This window comes from Myotis myotis, unplaced genomic scaffold (genome assembly GCF_014108235.1).
Source record: "Myotis myotis isolate mMyoMyo1 unplaced genomic scaffold, mMyoMyo1.p scaffold_m19_p_10, whole genome shotgun sequence".
Classification (NCBI taxonomy): domain Eukaryota; kingdom Metazoa; phylum Chordata; class Mammalia; order Chiroptera; family Vespertilionidae; genus Myotis; species Myotis myotis.
The window spans coordinates 28,809,449-28,830,267 of record NW_023416314.1 but is presented as its reverse complement, the minus strand read 5'-3'; the positions used below and the strand labels follow the sequence as shown (position 1 = coordinate 28,830,267).

The 20,819-nt window shown below is 43.6% G+C and overlaps 1 long non-coding RNA gene across 1 annotated transcript in view; it reads right to left on the bottom strand.

The window, feature by feature from the left end:
- Positions 1 to 979: 979 nt before the first annotated feature.
- Positions 980 to 20,819, bottom strand: part of LOC118664554 — a 93,731-nt gene continuing 73,891 nt past the window's right edge. Inside the window, exon 3 of the long non-coding RNA XR_004970361.1 lies at positions 980 to 1,050. This is a non-coding gene — a long non-coding RNA (uncharacterized LOC118664554). The remainder of the gene's footprint in view (positions 1,051 to 20,819) is intronic.

Sequence of the window (20,819 nt, the reverse complement as noted above, 5' to 3'; positions counted from 1 at the left end):
TTCTATATTAATAACATGACATTGGAACTGCACAAGTTCTTTCACATTGGCTCTATTTTATTTTTCTAAAAAAATTTCCATTCGAGTCCCCTTTAAAAATATAACACCTCCACCCCCACTCCATGGCTTTAAATTTCAAGAAAAGGCATGACTAGATGAACAGAGCAACATTTAGGAGTGGACCACGGAGTGCAGGAACGGAGGGAGGTGGGAGGAAGAAAGGTAAGCATTTGGGCAGGAACTGGAGGGGAAGACTTTTTGCAGGACTACTTTAGTGTGTATTCGGGTCATCTGGGGATCTTGTGCAAATGCAGATTTTGATGCAGCACGTCTGGGCGGGACTCCCAGGTGATACCCATTCTGCTGGTCCATGGACAACTTTGAGCAACAGGTCTCAGTCGGGGAATTTGCTCTTCCACTCTGGCCCAACTGCATTTCCCTTTAGAAACCTCTGTCTGTGATAACCTCTTTCTTTCTAATCTAATGTTGCCTTTCCATCAAAATACCAAATAATAGAAACTTTTCAGAAAGTCATTTTACCACATTACAAGGTCTAGTTCAAGGCCTGAGGCATGGAAGTGAGTGAAATGGGAAACAGAATATGGACTGGGCAGGAGCTCCTGAAATACAGATGTTATTTGGTATCTAGGGCGTGGTATTCTGGGAAAAGCCCTGGACTGGTTGTCAGAAGACCTGGTTTCATTAACCAGCTGTGTGCCTTTGTGCCGGTCTTCTCTCTGGTTCTGTTTCCTTTTCTGCCAAATCAAAGAAATGGTCTGCATGGCTTCTAAAATCTTTTCGGCTCAGACACTTGAGGAATCTCTAAGGAGAACCCGTATCAGCAGGCAGGGAAGGAAAGAACAATGTGCCGCCACACACTTGGCTGCCAAGGATCGTGAGCACGTGATATAATGATGGAGGAATTTTCCCTTGTCTGCCCAGACGCAAAAATGTTAGAGTGAGAGACTGGGAAACTTGCCTGGTATGAAATCCTAGTACCACGACTTCCTGGTCTTGGCAATTTAAAGTCTTGGGAATCTGTCCCAGCCCCTGTAAAATAAGGCAGACTGTGTTAACAGGCTCTCTAAGAACCTCAGTGTGGCTCTGGCAGCTTTCAGATGCAAAGGTCCTCAATCCTTGGGGCCACCCCCCAGGTTCCACCTCATTCCCTTACACTGATCCGCAGCCAAATTCTGAAGCCTCTTGAGCTTAGGGTCTCAGCCAAATGGCCCTACTGCTTTCCTGTTTGGGAAAGCCTCCAATTCCCGGCCAGAGGCCAAATCCAACTTTCGTAGCAACTCAACTCTTCTCTCAACAGCAACCGCAGGACCCCGAGTCTCCCAGACACTGCAGACTCTATTCAGGCCTGGAGCAGCCAAGCCCAAGGGAATTGGGCAGGGCAGACAGTGACACGTCTCTACATTTATGATAGTCCTGTCCTTAATGTGGGGATCAGCTCCCAGTTTGATAAGCACAGGATGGGCAAGGGACCTGCTACGGTGAGATTACCCAGACTCGGAGGCAATCTCCACCTCACACCTCAACAGATCTGTACTCCTGTGGCTTTTTTAGCAAAGACTCTTAAGTCGTCTAAAAGCATGCCAGCTTCAGGAAGATTCCTGTGGTTTGCCTAAGCCCGTGGTCAGTAAACTGCGGCTCGCGAGCCACATGCAGCTCTTTGGCCCCTTGAGTGTGGCTCTTCCTAAGCCTTAGGAGTACCCTAATTAAGTTAATAACAATGTACCTACCTATATAGTTTAAGTTTAAAAAATTTGGCTCTCAAAAGACATTTCAGTCGTTGTACTGTTGATATTTGGCTCTGTTGACTAATGAGTTTGCCGACCACTGCGCAAACCAGGAAGAGTAGCCAGACTCCAACCATGTTCCTAAGACTCCTGTCTCCCAGCTGACACTCACTCAGGGCCTGGCCTCCTGACATGCCCACTTGGGATACAGTGACCTGCGGGCGGCAGGAGTTATTTTTCCCTCCACCCCCGGCCTCGGCCGACTGACTGGTGGGGCTGGCTGTACAAAGGCTGCTTTTATAATGTGCTTCCTTGGTATTTTTGGTGTCTGGAAAGGGCCTCCTTTCCTCTCACAGTTAATTAGCAGCATCAGAGCATTTCCCTTTCCTCAACAGAAAGTCTGTTCCCGCCCCTGAGGCCAGGCAGAGGTGGCAGGTGTGGCTACATGCTTCGGAGGTTAACCTCAAACTCAAAACTTAGAGCCCTACATGGTAAGAAGCAACGTGAAATGCAGTGTGAGCTTCCATCTGGGCAGAGTCGGCAAGCAGACACAGGTCCCTGGCAAGCCAGGGGGTTGTTTTCTAGCCTCTGGATCAGGTGAGGGGGCAAGAGAGGGGGGTGGGGAACCAATGTGTGTTTGACACGTTTGTGAATTGTTCCTACAACAAAGGCTTTTTTGAAAACAACAGAGTGGAGCTTTATATGTTTGAGTGAGAAGCACACAGAAGAACCTATTGTCAGGAGGAAAGATTGCATGAGTAATTGTGCATGAGCTCAGTCTTCCCAGTTGAAATGTTAGGCGTATTAAGGGTAATTGTGGACATTCCAATGTTTTCACTTGGGAAGTGGGGGAAGGGACTCCTGGGAGGTGAGGAGGCAGGTTGTCTAGCAAGACAAAGAAGGCAGGAATCTGAAAAGCTCTTCCCCCACTTTTCCTTGCTGGGTCCCATTCTTCCTGTAGGAGGTGGTACCTGAATTGAGATACCACCTCCTACAGGAAGCCCTCCTGCCCCTTCCTCCTTCCCCACCTCCCACTTTAGGTGTTATTGTACATATCTTCTGTCTTTTCATTATTTACTACACTGTGATGGTACTGAGAGGCTGTAGAACAGTGTGCATGGTCTCCGTGGCCAGACTCCACCAGCTCCTAAGTGTATACCATAACCTTGACAAAACTGCTTATCCTCTCTGGACCTCAGTGTCTTCATCTATAAATGGGAGTAATACCTACCTTCTAGGGTTGTTGAGAGGATTAAATAGGTTAACACATATAAGGCACACAGAACAGTGCTTGACATGTAATATCCACTCAATACATAATAGCAATTATTATTTTTATTTGTATCCTCAGTGGTTAGCACAGTTTGTAATATATCATGGATCGGTGGTTTTTCAACCTTCATATGCATCATTATTGCTTGAGGTGAGGAGCTTTAAAAATACATGGGCCTAGGCTCCACTGCTCTCGGAGTGAAATCTGGTCATAGCATTTTGAAAAAATTCCCAGCTGGTTTTATTATGCAGCCAATGTCCTAGGTGCTCAGTGAATATTTGTTGAATGAATGAAACAAATGAGTTCAAAATGAACAAACTCAGGTGATCCCATCCTTAGGAATGTCGATGTCATTCTGTCCCCCAGAAAGTTGCCTCTCCCTGGGGCAGGCTTAAAGAGAATAATATGACGGTGAATCTAGTGGAATACAGGACAGAATTATAATTCTAGGAATCTCAACATATTGCAACACTGGAGAAATAAAAAGAAAAACATTTAGCTAGAGCTATTATTAGAGATCAGTGGTATTTCCTCTTGTTCTCCCTTCTGTTTAGGTGGACTTATTGCTCAGAGAGTTGCCATAACAACTCTAGCCAGAAGCTGAACTTTGACCTTTCCTCCAGTTTTAATTTTGATTTGCAACCCAATCTTTCATTTCAGTGGACATAATAAAACATGTCAAGACCTCAAGTAAAGCATTTGTACCACTCTAATATATAATTATGTGCATGATAATAACATAATTGTAATTAACTTCTTTACCTAGTTGGTTTACAAAATTTAAACAGACTGCTGCTTATAGAACACTAGAGGCCCAGTGCACGACATTTGTGTACTGGGCGGGGGGGTTTCCTCAGCCCGGCCTGCGCCCTCTCACAGTCTGGACCCCTCGGGGGATGTCTGCCTGTTGCTGCGCTTGCCAGCCGTGAGCCTAGCTCAGCCATGGCAAACTACGGCCCGCGGGCCAGATCCGGCCCGTTTGAAATGAATAAAACTAAAAAAAAAAAAAGACCGTACCCTTTTATGTAATGATGTTTACTTTGAATTTATATTAGTTCACACAAACACTCCATCCATGCTTTTGTTCCGGCCCTCCGGTCCAGTTTAAGAACTCATTGTGGCCCTCGAGTCAAAAAGTTTGCCCACCCCTGGCTAGCTTCTAGCTGAGTGGCACTCCCCCATGGGAACGTACTGACCACCAGGGGGCCGCTCCTGCGTTGAGTGTCTATATACCCTGGTGGTCAGTGTAAGTCATAGCTACCGGTCGATTTGCATAGTAGGGTTTTATTATATAGGATTATCAGGGACCTCACAATAAAAATGAAATAAAAAAACTACAGCTAGTGTCCCTACTTTCAAGAAACTTATATATTAATGGAGGAAGTAAAGATAAACAAATATAACAGAAATTTTTGAACAGTGTATGGAAGTATGAAGTGGCCTTTGGAGTCAGCCTTTAAGTCTATTTCTCATTCTCTGTATGACATCAATTAACTCAATTAATCTCCTGAGTTTTGGCTTCCTCACTGACCGAATGTGGATTTTGATGCCTCAGTCACAGGATTGTTGTGAGGTTTCAAATCAATAATATATGTAAGTGCCTGGCACTTTGTTATTAAATGAAATTATTTTAATTAAAAAAGAAGCCATATTCCAGCAGCACACTTTGTTGTCAGAAATTTCATTATCAAGAGGAGAGATAATATGGACAAGGAGGAAGAAAATCAAGATGGAGAACTAAGCACAAACATATGCCTGCCCTTCCACCATAAATCCTTTAAAAGACAAGAAAGATAGCTTTAAAAATTAGTAAGCCCTTACCAGCACCGGCAAACAAGAGAGGAGGCAGAAGTTATGATAAAAATATGGATAGAAAGCACTTGGGATCTGACTAACAGAGGACTCAAAGCAGAGTATTAACACACTCCAAACACTTTTAAGAGAAAATTACTTTAAGGGTAGGAGCAGAGAATTTCCTAGCTCAGAGGAAGCAAACAGAAAAAATAGTAGGGGGTTGTGAAGTAGTCATCAGGGTTATTAATTTTTTTAAAGATGTTTTTATTGCATTTTTTTAAGAAAGAGAGGAAGGGAGAGGGAGAAACATCAATGTGAGAGTGAAACATAAATTGGCTGCCTCCTGCATGCCCCCTACTGGGGATGGAGCCCACAATCTGGGTATGTGCACTGACCCGGAATCAAATCAGCAAACTTCTGGTTCATGGGACTATGCCCAACCCACTGAGCAACACTGGCCAGGGCAAGGGTTATTCATCTTTAAACTACCCTCTGAACAACAGACCTCTTTCTTCCCTCCAACTTTATGGCACTGTAGGGAATGGAGGGAGTGGGTGGGATAAAACACACTTATCAGTACTGGCAAACAAGAAAGGAGGCAGACGTTATGATAGTTAAGGAAGGAAATTATGTCTGGGGAGGGCACCTGCTGGCATGTAATAGCTTGTGAGAAAAGCAAGCGGGAAGTAACCTGTCAACTGTGGCTGTATGGAAGTAAAGGTCTCCTTATTATGGCTTTTGGGGATGGGCAAAGGCCTGAGTGGGGAGGAAAACAGTCCTAAATCTGCTCTCTACCTCCTCCAAGCTACTTTCAGGGAAGTCTGCAGTCAATGTTCCCACTCACAGAGTTCCAAAGGAGCCTGTAAGGGAAATAGATCACTCACAGATGAAATAAAAACTTAAATGAAATAGCTACTAATGAACCTATCCTTCAAACATAGATGCGAATAGAAAACCAAGGATCACCAGATACTTGAGGGAATTCAACAACTCTAAAGAAAAGGTCCAGGATGAACAAACTAAAAATTGATTCTAGAGAAAAGACAGATAAAGGAACATAAAAGAACATGCTAAGAATTCTAAGTAACATCATCCTTAGAAAGTTGCTTGAGAATATTGTAGCAGGCTACTGTGAAAAAGGAACAACTACTATGACAAAGGAAAAACAACTAACACAAAGGAAATTAAAAATTATGATATGCCCTGACCGGTTTGGCTCAGTGGATAGAGCGTCGGCCTGTGAACTGAAGGGTCCCAGGTTCAATTACGGTCAAGGGCATGTACCTTGGTTGCAGGCACATCCTCAGTAGGGGGTGTGCAGGAGGCAGCTGATGGATGTTTCTCTCTCATTGATATTTCTAAATCTCTATCCCTCTCCCTTCCTCTCTGTAAAAAATCAATAAAATACATTTTAAAAAAATTATGATAGTAAAACTAAGAAAAGCAATAGATGGGATGAATAATAGAATGAATATAACAAAAATTGGGGATGTTATTCAGAAGTAAGTGTGGGGAAATCTCCCTGAATATACAGAAAAGATCAGGAATTGAGAGAAAAATTAAGAGACTGCTGCAGACTGAATTGTGTCCCCGCTGCCCACCCCAAATCCATATATGTTGAAGCCCTCACTTCATTGAGACTGGTTCTGAAATAGGGCCTCTGAAAAGGTGATAAAGAAAGCTTAAATGGGGCTATAAGGGTGAAACCCGAATTCAATAGTGCTGGTCCCCTTATAAGAAGAGAAAGACACAGCAAGAAGGCAGCTGTCTGTAAGCCAGGAAGAGAGCCCTCACTAGAAACTGAGTTGGCCAACACTTTGATCTTATCTCCAAAACTGTGAGAAAATAAATTTCTGTTGTTTGAACCACCCAGTTATGGTATTTTGCTGTGACAACCCAAGCATAATAATATAGAGACACAAAGGCTTTATTCAAAAGTGTCTCCATTCATTCAGAAGAAGTGCCAGGAGAGCACTGAGAATTGTGGAAAAGCGATCCACTAAGAAATAATAAAAGAAAATTTCCCCGACCCAAAGAAAAACTCAAGACTTCACAGGACCTGCCACGTGTCAGGCAACGTAAATTTTAAGAGATCCTTACTTAGACACACACTAGGGATATTTCAGAGCCAAAAGGACACAGAGAAAAGCCTAAGAGTAGTCAGAGAAGGAAAACAGTTTACCTACAAGGAAAAAGACGAGATTGGCTTTCAGACTTCTGAAAGGTAACTCTGGATGCTGGGCAGCAATGAAGCAATAACTTCAAATTTTGAAAGAAATTCATTTGGAGCCTAGAATTACTGTTCTCTCAGGTGAATGCCAAACTAGCATTCACATGAGAGAGGAAAATGAAGACATTCTCTATTTATCCTTCAGGTTGCCAAAAATGGGTAAAGTTGATCAAACCCAGCACTAGCAAGGTTTCAGGGCGAATGGCACGCTCACCTCCGTGGGAGTGCCCATTGGAAGTATGTATCAAAGGTTATCATGAGCTGTCTGACCAGGGTGTAGGCAACAAGTGGCTTCACCAACGGAGGATAATTTTAAACAATAACTTGAAAACAATAATAATAATAAAATCTTCTTGGTCTGCTACTTATTATCACCATGAACAGTGGAAATAAACAATGTCAGTGATAAAATACTACTTCCTGCCAGGGCAACCCATTCCTCCTTTCCCCCCAACCCCTATCCTTGCCTGCTACTGAATCTTCCCAAGCGCATTAAAAGACTTATAGCAGAAACTTACAGTACTTACCAGATAGATAAATAACTTACAGAAAGAAATGGGGATATTTGAGTAAGGTTTTTACTTTTTACTAGTTATCTGTGTGTTTTTTAAATTATTGCAAAGAATATATTCACTTATTTATGCTTACTTTCTTGTATAGTTAAAAAAATTTTAATTTGAAAAAAGAAATAACATGGTAGGCACAAGGATTTATCCCAGGAAGTCAGAAAAATGCAGTACAATTACGGCATATAACCATCCCCCCAAATATTTTAGATTATGCTTAGGTACAGTGACTGCATTTTCAAAATTAAAAATCAGAACCCAGTGTCTGCCAAAGGGTTTTTGATGCAACTTCTGAGGAGAGACAGCCTGGGACATCCAATCTGGATGCCAAAATGATGAAATTTCTGGGGCACTCTGATGGCTTATTATTACAAATAGACTATTTGAAACTGGGCCTGTCTATAAATCTCCAAGCCCACTCTGTTTTTGGATCCTGTTGTAATGGAACCCCTCTTGATATTATGTCAGCTTAAAACTTAGCATTCAGTGTATCTTACTCAAACTCCCCCAAGTCCAAGACTTTGCTCCCCCTGAGATCTACGGGGAGCCCTGATGCAGTACTCTGAACTTCACAGTTGCTTCAGCAGCATCCCAAGCACACTGCCTGCCCTTGCCTGAGAGGGTAGCTTTTTTCCTGACTCTCCATCAGCCCTCTGCTTCCCTACTGGCCTCCCCACCCCCAACTTGGTCAGCTGCACCCACCACACACGCCACTATGCCTCAGCTGAGCCAGCCCTGCCTGGGCCGCTGATACAAATCCTGCTGAGACTAGCACAGACAGTCCCAGGCACAGAGCAAGCTGAGGCCATGGAAATGAAATTGCTGTGTACAGAAAGGATAGGGGGTGGCAGACCCAGAGAAACAGGAAAGAGTTTGCCAGGAAAACAGGCTGAGTGGAAAAGAGAAGTTGGAGCAGAACTCCCAGACCATCTTGGGGTCAGTGAAGGAAGTGGGAGAAAGGTAAGAACTAAATGTACACAGTAGTTTTAGTTCTAAGTGTGAGGAAGGGCGCAAGGTAAATGCATGGATCCATCACTGAGAAAGAGAAAATGAAAGGCTCCTGTGAGCCCCAGAGTGTTCTGCTGGGGAACAGGGAAAGAACATGTGTCAAGAAGACCTGCTCCTCATGTCCAGTAAGTTGTTAACCCCCTGAGCATTACCTGTGAGTTGGAGGTTTTTCTAAACATTAAATGAATTCAGGTGAGTAAAGCTTTCAGGCCAGCATTCAAGAAATCTGAATTTCTTGCCCAGCAGGTGTGAGCACTGACCTATGAACCAGCACTGACCATAGAACCTAGATCACAGTTCGATTCTCGGTCAGGGTACATGTCTGGATTGTGGGTTTGATCCCCAGTAGGGGGTGTGCAGGAGGCAGCAGATCAATGATTCTTATCATTGATGTTTCTATCTCTCTCTCCCTCTCCCTTCCTCAATAAAAATATATTTTAAAACGAAGAAGAAGAAATCTGAATTTCTTTTCCCATCAAAATGTAGACAGTGATGATGGAAACCCCCCTGTAGCCTCTACTACCCACTCTGTCCTCTGGGTGAGCAGTGGAGACACCAGATAATAGCTAATTGTGATAGCTGACATTTATTGAGGGCTTATTATTTGCAGGCTCTGTTCTAAATCCTTTATAGTATTAGCGTAATCCTCACAGCAACCCTGTGAAGTAAACGATATTATTTTTCCTTTACAAATGAGAAAGGTAAGGCTTAATGAATTTTAATAATTTGCCCAAGAGGCATAGCTAATAAAGAGGCAGAACCAGCATGAAAATCCAGCTTTAACTGCAAAACCCATGCTCTCTTTCACTGCACTGTATTCCTTCCCAGTAGTAAGGCAGAAAATAGGAAAAAAGTTAAACAGGCAAAGGCCCTATCAGAGGCATCAATGGAGATGAGGAGGCGGCTCCTATTATCCTGTCTCCCTCTGGGAGAGAGCAGCTGCTGTAGGAGGCTTCTTAAAGAGCTCCCATTTGAGAGTGAGACCCAGGTGGGGGAAAGGCTACTGCTGAGATGAAGTCAGAACCCCCTCCCCACTGCCGGACATGGGTGATGGCTTCCGAGAGTTAACCAATCATATATGCAAACAGTGCAGATAAAGCAGTACACAGGGGCATTGCCTCGTGTTATGGAAAGATCTTGCAATAAAGGATGTGGTAATATGTCCAAACAGAAGGGTGATGAATCGGCAGGCAGTCTGAAACAAGCAGAGTCCAAGTTTGTCCATGTGTCTAAATTCTGTCCACTCTGCTTCCACATATTCGACCTGGTACTGTGGACACAAAGCCTTGGGAGGAGGAGAAGGGCCTGAAGGAGATGCTGCCTGGGGGAGGTCAAAGCACCAAACAAGTAAAAGAAATTACTACTGCCAATTTAATAATGCCAATAATGTTAGAGATTCTAATTAAGGTTACAGCCATCACCACTGCCTCATTTATTTGCTCACTCGTATATTTATCCAGGGAACATTTACAGAGAGCCTAGTGTGTTCCAGGTCTGCGCTAGGTGCTGGGACACTGTAAGGAGTTCCCAAGTACTTACAGCGTAGTCAGGAGACAGTAGAAAGAGGCTCTTCCAACACAATCAGGTAAAAGGTCTGCTATCAGGGAGGGCCTTTCACCTGCAACCACGTGGCTCTCTCTGGAAGGAAGTGATTGGTTGGTGGGGAGTCAGGGAATGCCTCCTACAACGTATAATCCAGCAAGGGCCTTTGAGAAGTAGTCCAGCTCCCTCCTGTATAGAGGACACCATGAACCTGAGTTATAAACTGCAAATTAAGACTGCATATGGGCCCTGGCTGGTGTGGCTCAGTGGATAGAGCGTTGGCCCATGTACACCAAAGGGTCGTGGGTTTGATTCCCGGTTAAGGGCACACACCTGGGTTGCAGGTCTGATGCCTGGCCCGGGTTGGGGCATATACAGGAGACAACCAATGGATGTTTCTCTCTCATATCTGTCTCTCTCTCTCTCTCTCTCTCTCTCTCTCTCTCTCTCTCTCTCTCTCTCTCTCTCTCTCTCTCCCTCCCTCCCTCCCTTCCACTTTCTCTAAAAATCAATGAAAAAATATCCTTGGGGCCTGGCAGGTGTGCTTCAGTGGTTGAGCATAGACCTATGAACCAAGAGGTCATGGTTTGATTCCTGGTCAAGGCACATGCCCTGTTAGTGGGCTTGATCCCCAGTAGGGAGCCTGTAGGAGGCAGCCGATCAATGATTCTCTCTCATCATTGATATTTCTTTCTCTCTCCCTCTCCCTCTCTGAAACCAATAAAAATCTATTTTTAAAAAAATATCCTCAGAAGAGGATTAACAAAAAAAAACCCAAAAAAACAAAAACAAAAAAAGACTACATATAGTATCAGATGAACAGCACTATCACAAGTACCCCAGGAGCTTAAGGGAAACAAGCATCACTGAATCAAGAAAGCTTCCTGGAAGAGGTGGGATTTAAGCTGAGCTTCCTGGAAAAATAAAGTGTGTGTGTGTGTGTGTGTGTGTGAGAAGGGGAGACAGCTGATTTTTAGATATTAATTAAACTGTTCCTTAAAGCTGTCTAATTTTCTTTTATCTGGTTAATCACCAAAAGTCCTTCAGATCTGTAATTTTTGGTTTGTTTGAGAAGATCTGCTATCAGTTGTGATATGATTTGTGGTACAGGCTTTGGAGTCTGTCAGACATGGTGTCAAATCCAGGCTCTGACATTTTCTAACTTAATTTCCTCACCTGTTAAGTGAGGATAATAATATCTACTATGTGATTGTTATGAGTATATATAAAATAATACATGTAAAGTGTGCAGTATAAGGCCGGACACTCAGAAAACACCCATCATAGCTCCTTAAAGGTTGTTATAATTATTTTTTAAAATATATTTCAGAGAGGAAGGGAGAGGGATAGAGAGATAGAAACATCAATGATAAGAGAGAATCATTGATCAGCTCCCTTCTGCAGGCCCCACACTGGCGATCAAGCCCACTACCTGGGCATTGCCTTGACCAGGAATCAAACCGTGACCTCCTGGTTCATAGGTTGATGCTTAATCACTGAGTCATGCTGGCAGGGCAGTTGTGATAATTATTTACCTGTATGGACCCTATTACATTTACAGCGCATCTTATATATATTAAGTATCCATGAATTTTATCAAACAGTTGGGCACAGTGCCAGGCACCATGCTAGAAGCTGGACATAGCCAAGTACCAGGCAGACATTTTCCCTGCCTGCTCAGGACAGTCTACAGGGATGTCAGACATGCAAGCACATGCCTGTAGTACAATGTGAGGTGCACTGATAATAGGGACAGGCAGTGATGTCATGGCACTTCTTTTCTTTATTTTATTTTAATTTTATTTTTCAATTACAGTTTAGGTTCAATATTACTTTGTATTAGTTTCAGGTGTGCAGCATACCAGTGGTTGGCAAACTCATTAGTCCACAGAGCCAAATATCAACAGTACGACGACTGAAATGTCTTTTGAGAGCCAAATTTTTTAAACTTAAACTATCTAGGTAGGTACATTGTTATTAACTTAATTAGAGTACTCCTAAGGCTTAGGAAGAGCCACACTCAAGGGGCCAAAGGGCTGCATGTGGCTCGCAAGCCGCAGTTTGCTGACCACAGGGTTAGACAATCATGTACTTATCATAGCACTTCTAAGGTTGGGTTATAATCTTGGGTGCTCTCTTACTCTTTCTCTCTGAAATGACTTGCTTTGGGGAAAGTCATAACCAGCAGACCCATGGAGAGGCCCCCATGGCAGGGACTGCAGCCTCCTGCCGACAGCCATGTGAGCACACTTGGAAGTAGATTCTCCAGCCCCAGTCAAGTCTTCAGAGACTACAGCTCTGGCCAATAGCTTGACCCCATAAAAGGTCCTGAGACAGAACTACCTGGCTAAGCCATTCCCAAATTCCTGACTCAGTTCATTTGTGAGACAATAAATACTTGTTCTAAGCTACAAAATTTGGGGATATTTGTCTCACAGCAATAGATAACTAATACAGTGCCCCTCCTCTGTGCTTCAAGCATTCTGTTCCTCCTGTCATGGCACTTACCACACTGTGTTGTAATTATCCTTTACATCTCTGTCTCTGCCTCAGACTGTGAGATTAATGGAGATCTTGTCTTATTGTCTTTGTAACCTCATCAACTGGCACATGCCTGGCCCATAGTAGATGGTCAAAAACCTTTGTTAGATTGATAACTTGATTTGTGCAGCACATTAGAGTTGGCAAAGCATTGGTGCATTCATTCTCTCACATAGGCTTCATGGGAACACTAGACTGTAAGTACTAATATCATTCCCATTCAACAGGTGAGGAAACTGAGGCTTGGTGACTTGCTTAAATATCTCATAGCCAGTAATTAATAAAATCAGGACTCAAACCCAAGTAATCCATATCCTAGTCTATACTCCTTTCTCTATACCAAACTGCTCTTCATTTAGCTTGGGTGGTGGGAGGGCAGATGGGCTAGGAGAAAATTTAATCTGGGGATGGGGTGCTGCCCAGTGACGATGGAGCTCCATAGAAGGGGACAAGAAAGTAGCTCATTTATAAATAGGCCAGGTCTGTACCCCACATTCAATATGTCATTCAATCCTCATAAAAATCCTAAGATAGGAAATCAGTTATTTTTATTCCCACTTCACAGATGAGAAAACCAAGCAGAGATCTCACCTATGTTAAGTGATAGAGCTGGGACGCAAGCAGATGTATTCAAACTCCTAGTTCAAGGCTCTTTTTAAAAAACTCAAACCACTTCTTTTTCCCAGTACCTATCAGCTGGATTTGGACTCCAGATAGAATTCCTGATTCCAGCAGTGGCACACAGGGCAAGATAACGCAATCTCAGACAGTGAGAAGGCATGACTAATGCAAGGATTCTACCTGTCTGGCTATGTCCCACCTCACCCTCATGCTGAGCTCCAGTCACTAATTCTTTGGCCCAAGGTCAAAAGTTGCACAACATCCCTTTTATCAATGAAAGGAAATGTGCTATTGTGCTTAGAGTCAGTTTCAGTTTGCACCTCTTTAAAGTGGGGGGAAAAATGATTGCAACGATGAGGACATGCGATGATGTATGTGAAATGGCTGTAATGGGTATTCGCAAGCATGTAAATACTCTTCTCCCCTCTGGTTCTCTCTTGTCTTCCTATGGGACATTTTCAGGACAGGGGCACACATCCTCTTGTGAGCCCCGCTTCTCCCTATAAGCTGACGGCTTAGCAGTGGCCGTGGAGAGCAGAGGGAGAAGAGGAAATTTCTGAGGGCTCTGTGCAGTCTCCAGCCTGAAGGGAGCTCACAGTGGGATTTCTGCTTTATGTCAGCTGCACAGTGGAGCAGGAAGACTCCCATCCTTGGAGGGCAGGTATCCTGCTGAGGAGAAGAAGCCCCAGCTGTTCTGTGGGTCCTGATGGAATGCGGCGCAGGGCTGCCTGACGCCTGGCAGCCCTGATAAAGTTTGGATAAACTTGGCCTGTTCACTTCCATGCAACCGACCTTTCCCCTTGAGGCCTCACTGACCAGAAAAACATCCCAGAAGCCAATAATTTCTCATTCTCCAGGGACCCAGGGAGCAGACAGTTTCTGGGCTGAACATCAGGGACAAACCAATGGACTGTGAGAGCCTCTGTGCCGAGGGCCCCGTCTGATCCCAGGAAATGGACTGCCAGTTCCGTGTGCTAGAGGACAGCTTCCCGCCAGGAAGAGGAGCTGGGCTTTGTCTCCATGTGCGCCAGCATGTAGATGTAGCTGTCTGGAGTTTCACGGATGGCTGTGGAGATAGCTGGCCCCAGCTGCAAATTGGAGTGGTCCTATTCAATGCAGCTCAGAACAATTAAACAACCAAAAGAGAACCTACCAGGTCAAGCCTTTGAGGAAGCAGGTGATGTTGGGAAAAGGCCATGGGCTTTGACGTTTGAGAGGCTTCGGTTTAAATTCCAGCTCCACCACTGACTAACTATGACTTAGGAAAGATACTTTTCCTCTTTGGGCTTCAGTTTCCTTTTCTGTAAAGTAATAGTAATACCTGCTTTTAGGGCTGAGATGAAAATTAAATAAAGTTATCGTGTATAAAGGGTATAAAATAAATGCCTGGTGCCTGATCAGTGCTCAAAAACCAATCTTTCTCATGAGGAGGTGGAGGAGAGGTGAGTGACAGGCACAGTTAGGGAGATGGCACATGTAAAATTCTATTTAACTCCTTTGATTTTTTTTTTTTTCAACCGGCACATATTAGAGAACCTCCAAAGCAACTAGAAGGAGAGGTAAGAACAATGGCCACTGACCTAGAGGAACTCAGAGTTCTGGAACTGAGATGGATGAGTAAGCAAATAATTTCTATCAGATTCTAAGTGGTCTGAGATGAACAAGTTAAAATGCTGTGGGAGCAGACTGGAGGAGGTGTTTACATTCTCTGAATGAGTTAGAAGAGGCCTTGCTGAGGAAGCAACTCGTGAGTTCCACTGAAAAGATGAACAGACAGAAGCTTAGTAGGTGAAACGGGGGTGAAAGGTCACTGCTGATGTTGGAGACAGTGTGTGGAAAAAACACGGAGGCATGAGAGGGCTTGGTTAGGGGAATTGGAACCATGAAGTAACTGGATATAAGGGACATGGTAAAAGGCCGTCAGCCTTGAGAGATACTAAAAAGTCCTTGCTTGTTTGCTAAGGAGTTGGGACTTTGCTCTGGAGGTAACAAAGGGGTTTTAAAACAAACAAAAAACAAAATGATTTAATTTGTTTTTGGGAAAGGTGACTGGGTGGAGGATGGATGCAAAGGAGAAAGACTGGAGGCCAGAGACTGGAAGCATATGGAGATAAGAAGCTCATCTGGGTTACATAATCAGGAAGTTGGTGGGGGTCCAGGAAGAGAGGCCAGACCTCCTGGCTCCTGGTTTGAGCTTTTTCGATTAGATTGCTCCTCCTTTCACATCTTTGAAACCTGCCTACTAAGCAAACCTTGACCTAAAATTACAGTGCTCATGTGGACAGGAAAATAAAGCACACAAACTTGCAACTAGGTTCGAACTGGAGTGAGGCACCTGATTTTTATCCATGATTTACCACCGCATTAAGCATTTTTCTGAGCATCCACTCCGTGAGGTCTGCACTCCTAAGGAGAATGCAAATCCTTACTGATTTGGGCCAGTCATTCATCCATTTGGTCAATTCATCCGTCTATCCACGGAACCACAGAACCATCCATCCATCCATCCATCCATTCATCCATCCATCCACAGAAATGCATTGGCAGCTACTATGTTCTAGTCTGGCTAAGTCCTGGAGAGGAAAGGCGATCTCTGCCACCAGAGAGCTCGCAGCCTCTGATGGAGAGGGAGACAGAAAAACAGACAGACAATCCAAGATGACGAGTGCTAATCCAGTGAGAAGTGTGTGCTCATTACTATGGAAGCTGAAGAGACATATGCAACAGTCTGAGCAAACATGGAAGGAGGGGACACTTGTGTCAAGCCCTGAAGGCAAAGAAGAGGGTACAAAGGTACTCTAAATAGAAGGAAGAGCAGATGCTGTTTGGGGTTCCAGTGCAATGGTGAGAGTGACTAGGATTCTAGAATATAACAGTCTTCCTAGTCCTGAAGCCAAACACTTGCTGTGCCTATTTTAATTACATAAACCACATTAATTCAGATTTAATGTATGGCTTCCCTCTGGCACCTCACTATACAAGACTAAGCCAGTGCCCACTTTCCCCAAAATTACCAAATAAGCAAAGTTTGCTTGGCATTTTCTGACCTCCTCTTTCAGTGCTGCCTGTCTCTGGGCATTTCCACTCCTGGCCTCAATGCCCTAAGTTGTTTCTCCTACAATCAAGAGCTGACTTCAGCCCCTCCTAGGCAGTGGCCCAGGTTCCCAGTCTCTGTCCATTCTCACTCACTTCCCTATCATGTCTTAGCTTGGGCATTAAATTCTGTCCAGCTTTTAGATAGGTATACATTGTTCACAACTACATTACTTTGTTCAGAACTACTGGCCAGCTTAAATAAAGCATTACCCTGTCAGAGGTGTCTGCTCTCAACATTTCTTTCCTCATCTTATTTGTTCTGTGAGGTGCATGACTTCATCATTCTTCCACTTGTAGTTTTTAGTGGCATCCCGTTCTTTGGAGCCACCTCTCTACCTCTTTGGCAGCCCCATAGGTAAAGCTCTATGAAACACACAGAGTTTTAACCACCTCCCCTACTGTGGTCTTCTCTCCACACAAAAAGTCCTGTATCCTACCCAGTTTTTCTCTTCCCAGTTCCTCCACATAGTGGCAATAATAAAACATCTGAATAAATTAATAACTAAAGTAATGGACTGAAGTCTCTGGAACGAACTTTTGCCAATAGAATGACACTCTAGACTCTAGAGCAGCCGTGGGCAAACTACGGTCCGCGGGCCGGATCTGGCCCGTTTGAAATGAATAAAACTAAAAAAAAAATAAAGATCATACCCTTTTATGTAATGATGTTTACTTTGAATTTATATTAGTTCACACAAACACTCCATCCATGCTTTTGTTCCGGCCCTCGGGTCCAGTTTAAGAACCCATTGTGGCCCTTGAGTCAAAAAGTTTGCCCACCCCTGCTCTAGAGTCTAGAGTAGTGGTTCTCAACCTTCTGCCCCTTTAAATACAGTTCCTCATGTTGTGACCCAACCATAAAATTATTTTCGTTGCTACTTCATAACTGTAATGTTGCTACTATTATGAATCGTAATGTAAATATCTGATATGCAAGATGGTCTTAGGTGAGCCCTGTGAAAGGGTTGTTCAACCCCCAAAGGGGTCGCGACCCACAGGTTGAGAACTGCTGCTCTAGAGGTAGAAATGGCAAGTGTAGGAACCTGTATGCCTCTCTGCGATAGGACAGTCCCTACTTTGCCTGGTCTAAGGTTTGTTGAGAAATGATAAATGCTGCTCTGGAGACAGGAAGACAATAGCTTATACCTTAAATTCTTTGAGCCCTGTCTGGCCTACTTTCTCCAGGCCCATTTCTGTGGGCCTGTGCTACTTTGCATGGTTCTTATTCATGAACTAGGAGCTATTAATGACACACCAGGAGCTGATATTATACTTGACCTCAATTATGTTTTAACATTAATGCTGTGAAATTTCACAGAAGAGAAGACCTAAATTGAAATTAATGCTCACAAAAAAAGAAAAGAGTAGTCCCTAGTTTATTAGTAGAAAAATCCTGGCCTGTGATCTGAACTTTACTTTTCTTTTTTCTTTTTTTGTATTAAGATCCAAAAATACTAAAAAGTCCGACTGACTAGCCATGCAAAACATATGCTGAGAATTCTCAGCCAAAGCCAAATATGAGAAAAGTCAAATAGTGTATAGAAAACAAATAAATGAATCACAGTGATGGGTAAACTGCTGTTTGGCACAAATCCATGAACACAGACCAAGAAATGTCTCTGCAAAGACATGAGAAATATCTGTAGAAAATACCTCCGAAAAAGATCTGAGTCTGACCTGAAATTTTGTCTACAACTGAGCTTTGTCCTGCAGAAATAATCCATAATGTTTTCCTTTGGCACATATTTGTTCACCGATTTGTCCCTGGGTCATGGGGAGGCTGCTCCGGGCAGAGTGAACTGCACTCTACGGTGGCCTTGGTCATTGTCGTGCATGGCCAGCTGGAGCCAGGCTGATCCACTGCATGGGAAACAGAGGTGATAGAATCTTGGCTGCTTGGAGTCGTGGAATGGGGCCAGGACTAGGGATTGGGGCCCTGGGTCAAATAGCTGTACACCACATGGAATGTTCTTTAAAAAGCCCCATGCATTAGCATGCAACTGACTACAGAATGTTTAGTCTAATGTCCAACTTGGCATTTAATTACCATAAGCTTCTTTAATTCATGCAATCTCTTTTTTCATGATTAAAGTCATCTTGTGAATATTAGAGATGAAAAAGGAGGAAGGACTTAGGCTTAAGTTTTTCAAAATCTGTCAGATAACTAGTTTTGTGTGCTAAGTTCTAGGTACAATGGGAGCTACAAAAAAAAAATGAACAAGCACAAATCCTCTTGTTCTCAAGGAATATCAAGTCTAGGAGGAAACATAAGACAGGGGTATTATACCTTAAAGTAAGGGAGAAGAAATAATAATGATAGCTGGCATTTATTAAATACTCACTATGGCCAAGGCACTATTCTAAATGCTTTACATGTATTGGCTCATTTAAATCTAACAAAAAAACATATGAGGTACATACTACCAGCAGCTCCATTTTACAGATGAGGAAACTGAGGTGTGGCGAAGTTTATAACTTGCCCAAGATCACCAGTAAGATACCAATAGGGATTTAAACCCCAGTGATACAACTGCAGACATTGTGTGCCTAGCCACTGCACAATTCTGCCTGCCAGGGACTGAGAGGTGTATATCTAAAGTGTTCTGGGAGCTCAGCTCAGGGAATCTTCACTGCACCCCAGGAGAAAGATTACCCACACTTTGTGGAGAGATGACATTTGCACTAAGCCTTCAAGGATGGGGACGATGTGAACACACAAATGTTGGCGGTGAGAATGGAAGGTGAATTCAGAGACAAAGAGCAAGGTGTTTCCAAATGGAGAGCAGCATTAGTAAAACATGAAGCAATAAACACACAGGATCTAAGGAAACACCCGAGATCAGTCTGGTTGTATATGAGTACAACCAGAAAGCAAAGTAGTTGGGGCTGGGAGGGCAAGCTGGGACAGACCTGAATGGTTTGCTCATGGTCCTTACTAACCTATTCCCAGTACTTCGTCAAATTCAACTTATCACCAAAAACCTTGACAATACAAATTAACAGATGAGAAAGTTAAAAAAAAAAGAAAGAAATAAAGAAAGAGAAAGAAAGAAAGAAAGAAAGAAAGAAAGAAAGAAAGAAAGAAAGAAAGAAAGAAAGAAGGAAGAAAGGTCACTTTCCCCCAAGGAACTGCAAATACAAGGGGACTCAATTCTGGCTCCAGTTTTCTGCTTGTCACCTGTAACTATCCTTCCAGATGTTGCAAGTGAGCTATACCATTAGATAAATAAGTGCAACATCATATGGGATGGTAGTCAGATTCTTGGTAATAACCCTTGATAATGATGAAGTGTTCTAGAGCTTCTTTAGAAATAATTCAAGTCTGACTTGTTCTTATAGCTATGCAAGTAATGTGTAACTAGAGTATAAAATAAATCTATGTTTATTTTAGAATTGGTAGGGTCTTTAGAAACCATGTAGCTACTGTTTTGCAGAGGAAGCAAAAAGGAAAAAAGAAAGCTAAAAAGGTTAAATGGACTTACTCAAAGTCATCCAGCAAGTCAATAGTAAAACCATGTTTTGAACACAAAGTTTTGGGGAAGTAAAACAATGCTTTTATTGCACATTATAAAATCTGCTTATGGGAGTATTCAATGTTCTGCCGTGCCACTATTTCCTCATGAATCTTTAAATGTTAGTTAAAACACAATAGCCAAAGAGGAGGCTTTTTAAAATGTTGAACACAATATTTTTATGTTCACTTAGAAAGTGAACTTTTTAAAAATACACCATGCTACAAAACAACTCACTAGAGATATTGAAATTAGCAGCAGCTGAAACTGCTTGAGCACTTGCACAGTGGTGAGCATTGTGCTGAGCACTTAAAATGCTTTATCTCAAATGCTAGGACAATAGCACTCACAATGGTACTACTATTATCCCCATTCTCTGGTCAAGGAAGCTTAAAGAGATTTAGTAACTTGCTCAAGGTTACACAGCTAATGAGTACCAGTCTGGACTCAGACCCAGGACCACCTGACACCAAATACTGTGTTATTAACTCATAGGGACCCAGTGCATGAATTTGTGCACCTTGAAAGGAACTGTGGGCTGCAAGGCTGCAGTGGGCACAGTGGTGGGTCTCAGCCAATCCTCCACGCCCCTGACTGGTCCCTCCCACCACAGCCCCCCCTCGCACGGTCCCCTGTCTGCCAGCAGCCCCGCTCCTGCCGCCACCACTCCCACCTGCTGATGGCACCGGCCCCGCTTGCACCCGCTGACTGCACAGAGTAATTGGGGCCAGCACCACCAGCGGGTGCGAACAGCGGCTGCTGCCCTGATCACCCCTCAGGAGCAGGGGGAGGTGGAGAAGCCATCAGGAGCAATTGGGACCAGCGCCAGGCACCAACAGCAGGTGTGAGTGGTGGCTCTGGCTCCAGCTGCAGGTGCAAGTGGGGCCGGCG